Source organism: Camelus ferus, chromosome 33 (genome assembly GCF_009834535.1).
Source record: "Camelus ferus isolate YT-003-E chromosome 33, BCGSAC_Cfer_1.0, whole genome shotgun sequence".
Taxonomy (NCBI): domain Eukaryota; kingdom Metazoa; phylum Chordata; class Mammalia; order Artiodactyla; family Camelidae; genus Camelus; species Camelus ferus.
Genome location: NC_045728.1, coordinates 10380738 through 10386737, shown reverse-complemented (window position 1 = coordinate 10386737; position 6000 = coordinate 10380738). Strand labels below are relative to the sequence as shown.

The 6000-nt window shown below is 56.5% G+C and overlaps 1 protein-coding gene across 1 annotated transcript in view; it reads left to right on the top strand.

The window, feature by feature from the left end:
• The first annotated feature begins 1386 nt into the window (after nucleotides 1-1386).
• POU2F3 (POU class 2 homeobox 3) overlaps nucleotides 1387-6000 on the top strand; it is a 74251-nt gene continuing 69637 nt past the window's right edge. The window contains 1 exon segment of the mRNA XM_032472372.1: nucleotides 1387-1601. The gene's annotated coding sequence lies outside the window, so the exon portion shown is untranslated.

Genomic DNA, 6000 nt, shown 5'->3' with positions numbered 1-6000 from the left:
TGTTACGGTAATTTAATAACACAGCAGATCACTTCCAGCTTCAGAAAAGAGGTGGCATTTGAACTGTGCATGGAGGGAGCAGTCTGTGGAGCTTTAGACCAGGAGCCCTGATACACACTGGCTGTGTAACATTGGGCAAGCTAACCTCTCTAAGCCTCATACCCCCTATTTGTAAAATGGAAATAATAAAAGTCCAAGACTAAATAAGGTCGGATGCCTTTCCAGTGTCGGTCAACACAGCACCTGGCACACAGTGAAAGCTCAGTAAATGCTCGGTATTAACATGGGGATTGATGGAGTGAATGCTGAGTGCAAGTACCAACGGGAAAGAACACTGCAAACAAGGCATAGAAGCGGAAAAGCCTAGGACCTGCTCTATAAGCAGGAAATAGCCCTTGAGACTAAGGTGAGGGAGGGTTAATAGGGAGACCCGTCTGGAAAGGAAGGCGAGGTCTGCCTTCCTGTTGGCACATGGTTTTCCAGGCTTACAAGCAGGTGGTTGCTTGGCCTTGTCACCACTTACTAGGACCTGGAGAGTGGAAAAGAAGGGTTGGGGGAGCTCCGATTATGAGTCTCTGATGGTGCTGCAGAGAGCACTGGAGTAGGAGTCCAGAGACCTGATTCCAGCCAGGGTCCTTCCATCTCTAGAGAATTATGTACCTTTGGACAAGTCACTTGTTCCCACAATCTCTAACGTTGGTATAACTTTCATATCATTCTCTCATGGGGCCTCACAGCAACCTGGGACCGGGGTGCGAGGGACAAGGGGCAGTGTCTTCAGCTGGAAAATGTGACAGCTAGGTCCCAGGATGTGGTAAGAATGCACAGGGGGCTAGGTGAGCTTGGCCACCTGCTAACTCCATACAGAGAGATGCCTGATAAGATTAGCGCCTGCCCCATTTTATGGATGAGTAAACTGAGTTCAGGGAGGTGGTGAGCCTTGTCTCACATCTCACAGCTGGTAAGCGGCTGAGAGGCAGGATTCCAAAACCAGATCCTTTCCAGCACACCCCCATGGCTTCTCCAAACACCCCAGGCTCCTTGCAGAGCTTACACTTCTGTCCAGACGGAAGCTCAGCCCCCCGCCGGATAACCCGCCAGGGGTTCCTCAACTGGGCGAGCTGGACCAGGAGCCTGGGTCTCGGTGGGCCGGCGAGGTGGGGAGAGGCCCACGGCTTGGCCGGGGCAGACAGGTGTTCCTCAGGGTCGGGACCCGCCCCGGCAGCCCCGCCTGCCCCCGTCCCCCGCCCCCAGCTCCCCCGAATGCAAATCGCGGCTTTGCCTGGGCCCGGGGCCAGGCGCAGGAGCCCTGCCAGGGGGCGTGGCCCGCGGCCCCCGCCCCGCCGCGCCGCGTGCTCACCTGGGGAGTGTGGCAATCCCGGCCGCGCCGAGTGCTGCCCAGGCGGGAGCAGCGGAGCGCGCGACGGCGGCGGCGGCGACGGCTCCGACAGCGGGTCCCGCGGCGGCAGCGGCCGGGTGCGGGAGGAAGGAGACCCTGGCTTCCCCGGGGGCCCGGCTGGGGCAGACGCGAGGGGCCTGGGGGGGCGCTGGCTTTGGCCCCGCCTGGGGCAGGATGGTGAATCTGGAATCCATGCACCCAGGTGAGGGGCGGAGGGCGCGAGCTCTGACAGGTGTCACTGCGCACGGGAAGGGGCCGAGGAAAGGGGCACCGCTCTTGGGGGGGTCTTTTTCCCCAGCGGCCAGGAGAGGGCAGTGTGGACAGCGGGTCACCGGGGGAGCAGGCGTGCGCCAGAACGTCTGGGGGACCTTAGGGAAGAATGAAGGTGGGGGGCTACCGGAGTGGCGGGGGTTGGGGGGCTTCGGACGCCTCACATCTGGAGAGCCCTGGCATCTGGAGAGCGGCAGCTGTGTGGGACCTGTTGGGCATGCGGAGCGGCTTGTAGTCTCCATGAAGTTGCCCTGTTCACCGATTTCAGAAGGGTGGCTCATTCGCTCAGCCAGGGGTGTGGACCTGCGAGTGCAGAAATGAGGGAAATACATGTATCCACATGTTGCTGTCTTGGTGTCCGGGGCATTTTTGTGAAGCCAGGACAAAGTGGACATTTGTTAGGTCTAGGGGTGCCTAGGAGGAGTGGAGCGGGGCATTTACAGAGGCACACCGGGGGCAGGTGCCATGCCACCCATGTATTGATTAGGGCCTGTGGAAGCATGTGTCCATGTGTATCTGAGGTGAGTCTACCTGTCCCCATGTGTGTTGGGAGAGGAGGTGGAGCACAGCCCGCCTGTGAAGGTGTACCTGCTCACCTGCTCTGTGGGTCAGGTGGTGCTGTAGGCTCAGTGTGTGGTGGAGCTGGGGAGACTGTGCGCAGGTACTGGGCGGCAGTTCCTGGGACCCTGCAGGAGGAGCAGCCTGCACAGGGGCCTGTGGGATTGGAACTTCCACCTGTGTCCGAGAGGGCATGGGGAAAGATACATCCTCTATGTCCCATGTTGCATGTATTCAGAAACCAAGCCCTCCTCTCCTCAAGGGTTGGGACCTAAGAGACGGAAATGCTTTGCCCAGAGTCGGTTTCCCTGAGTGAAGGGTCTGCGGGCAGTGGAGTGAACCAAGGCCCCTCCATTCAGCCTGCAGATCCCTCCTTCGCCAGCCAGCCAAGGACAGGAGCTACTAATCCTGGGGGCTTGGTGTCAGGGTGGGCTTGCTGGAGGTCTGAGCGCTTGAGCAGAGACGCACTCAAAGTGGAGACAGATAAGCATGATTTGGCCATTTCAAACCAGCAGCTTGCCTCTCCAATGAAGCGGCACCCAATGAATGACCTTTATTAAGGACTTCAGGTCAATTGACAGGGAATTTGGTTATCTGCTCTCCTTTCTGGAGGAAGAGTAGGGGAGGCAATTCTCCTGACCTATCCCCCAAGGAGCAGAGCAGGCTAGAGGCTTTGGTCCTTCCTGGAGCCACCAGTCCTGAAATCAAGCAGCAGTAGGAGACTCAGGGGCCCCAGTTCCCCAGCCGCAGTCCTGGCAGAGCTGCGTGAAAGCAGGCTGACAGCGAGGTGTTGACTGTGAGTGGATCCCCAGGCGCCAGGACGTGTCAGGAAGGGCTAGGTGATGCTAAGGGAACCAACCAACTGGATATCATCCAATGTTTGGGGGAAGTCTCTTTCCGGATCCTGTGGCACCAACACCGAGCCGATTGTAGCTGGGGGCAGATCCCGGACTTTCCTTCTTCACTTACCACCAAGAAGGCCTAGGTATGCATAGGAGTAAGACTGCAGAAAGAGGGGCCCCCAGTGGAAAGTTCTTTAGGACCAAGATCAGAGACTTCCTGGGGGTTTTCCACCTCATTGTCTTGTGGAGGCTTCTGCTCTGGGGGAAGTGGGAGGAGGTGGGACAGCTGGGACCGGCAGGGAGGCAACCAAGGATCTAGCCAAGAGCAGGAAAGAGGATGAGGTTGAGGTGAGAGGGCCAAGGCCCCCATGCCTGGCTCTGGGCTGATGCTTTTCAGAAGCCCACCACCCACCCCCCCAGCCCTGTCCCGTATCGGCAGACACGAAGAGGGAGACTGAGCTAAATCCATGGTGGGGTCTCCATCCACCTTGGGTGGGTTATCGATTCATTTGTCTGTGTCTGCTTGCCACGGCTCCCCAGCCCCCTCCTGCAGTCAGCCTCCTGTCAGGGCTGTCTGGCCTCCCTGTGAGGTTTCCTGGCTCCTCTGTGGTGTCTGGTTCTCCTTAAATGGCACCTCAAAGGGACCGCTCAGTGGCGCTTCTCTGACTGGGTCTCCATGTGAGGACTCCCTTTGCCAGTTCTTCTCAGTGGGCTTTTTGCTCTGGGCCATCTTTGTAGGGTCTTTCAGTGAGGGTCCTGCTGTGGGGCCCTTCTATGGGGTGTCTCCTTGGGGACCCTCTCTAGGGTCTCTCAGTCTGGGATCCTCTTTGCAGAAATTTGGTCTCTTTTAAGTGCTATTTTTCCCTTCCCAGCGATCCGGCATCCAGTGGACTCTATAAACAGCACTTCCCCTGCGAACTCCCAGTCCTGGGCCCTTGGGGATTCCTCCTGCACTGACTCACCAGAACAGTCCGGTTGGGGGAGGGGAGAACAGGCTCACACAAAGTGGGATGTAGGCTCCCTCTGGGACCCCCACTCGGACAGCTCCATGAGCACTGCTGCTCCTGAATCAGCCCATCTTTTCCCTCTGATAACCTGGGTGCCGGCCATGGGGCCTCAGCACTTTGTATTTTGTTGAGGAGGGAGCACAAACACCTGAGCAGGTGCGGGGTCACCAGACACAGGGGCACCCCAGCCCAGGAGGGGCTCCTCCCCACCCCAGGCCCAGAACAGACGGGGGGCTAGCCAAGAGTCAGACAGAGAGCTCGGGAGGGCGAGAAGAGACAAAACAGTGGGGAGCCAGCCAGAGGAGGACACCTGGCTAGTCTGAAGTCATTTCTTTTTGTGCCCGTCTCCTCACTGTGAGCTGTTCCCCATCAGGGCTGGGGAAGGAGGATCAGGTCTCCCAGACTGATACCCGTCACAGCTCAGGAACAGCACTGGGGTGGAAAGTCTCACTGTGAGAGGAGGTGCAGTCCTCTTGAAGAAGAGGCGTCTCCCCCAGGGGAGAGTTGGAGCATGGCTAGCTCAGAAGTAGGACTGGTGAGCCCCTTGCTTTCCCTCTGGTGGAAGTGCCCCCAGCAGGGAGTGTGGGAGGGAGAAGTCAGGAGGGAGCTCCAATCCCTTCCAAAGAGATGGAGATGGACAGTAAGAGAGAGCGGAGAAGGCTCTGCTTTCCAGCACAGCCTGGGCTCAGGAGATGGAGACGCTGTGCCCCGTCCGTCCGCAGCCTGGGAAAAGTGCTGTCTCTTGGACTTTGCTCCTGCAGTCTCACACACATCCTGGGCCACAGATGCGCAAGGAGGGCCACTCCTGGGTCATGCCAAGGCACAGGGAGGGCAAGGCCAGCGGCCAACATCTCGCCCCAGCTACAGCGTGTGGTGGCCCCCATGAGGCAAATGAGGGGCTGTGTGTCTGGTATCAGGGTTCTTACACAGAGCAACTGAGCCTCCTCAGGGGAGGGAGTGATGGCAAGGAGCCGACTCAGTCACCAGCTGAGATAAGAACAGCAGAGAAGCCCGGCCCCACCCCGCACCTCTCTCACCCGCGGCAACTGCTGTCCGACAGGTGAAGGGTTATGGCGTCTCAGGGAGTTTCGGTGTTGGCCCATTTTTAGGCTGAGACCCAAGAGTGCGTCCCACCCATCAGCCTCAGCCTCCTACCCAACAGGACAGGTTCTCAGTATCTTAGCATCCTATGGGACTTACCAAGAGCCTTTACAGTTCATAGTAGCCTGCCTCACCATTCAGACTCAAATCACCATCCAACCCTGAAGTGTCACAATGTTGATCCCATAATGGGTACATCAAAAGAGTAGATGTCCTGGCAGAGTGTGGGACCTTCAACTCCTTCAAAAGTTATTTTTTAGATATGATTAGGACTACCTTTATGCTAATGTAAAGGATCAGTGAGATGGCTTTTGGGTAGATTAAGGGAGGTGCACAGAATGGGGATTGGAGGAGAGTGGTTTAGAGGCATAAAATTATGGTTTAGGTAAAACGTTATCCTTCTTAAACATCAGGAGTTTGAAATAAATTGGTTCAGAATACCTGATCATCATCCCAGCCTTGCCCCTTCTTAAACTCTTCCTGTCCCCATGAGCATTTTTCCGATGAAACCAGAATTTGGAGAATGCAGATGGCTTCCCAGGTAAAGGACAAATTACAACAGTGTGAGATGGGAAACCAAAGCTGTTTATTGAAATGGGAGGAAGGGACTACCAAGGAAGCTTAAGTATCTCTTTAGTTAATTCATTTATCACGTGCTTCCTTTGCACCAGGAACTGTGCCAGGCATCTCATTTGCTCCTCACAATATCCCTGGGAAGTAAATATCTTTCTCTCCATTTTTCTAGCTGAGAAAATTGAGGTTCACATATGTGGCCAGGGTGCCCCTGCTAGTTTTGATGACACTGGGATTAAATCCAGGTCTG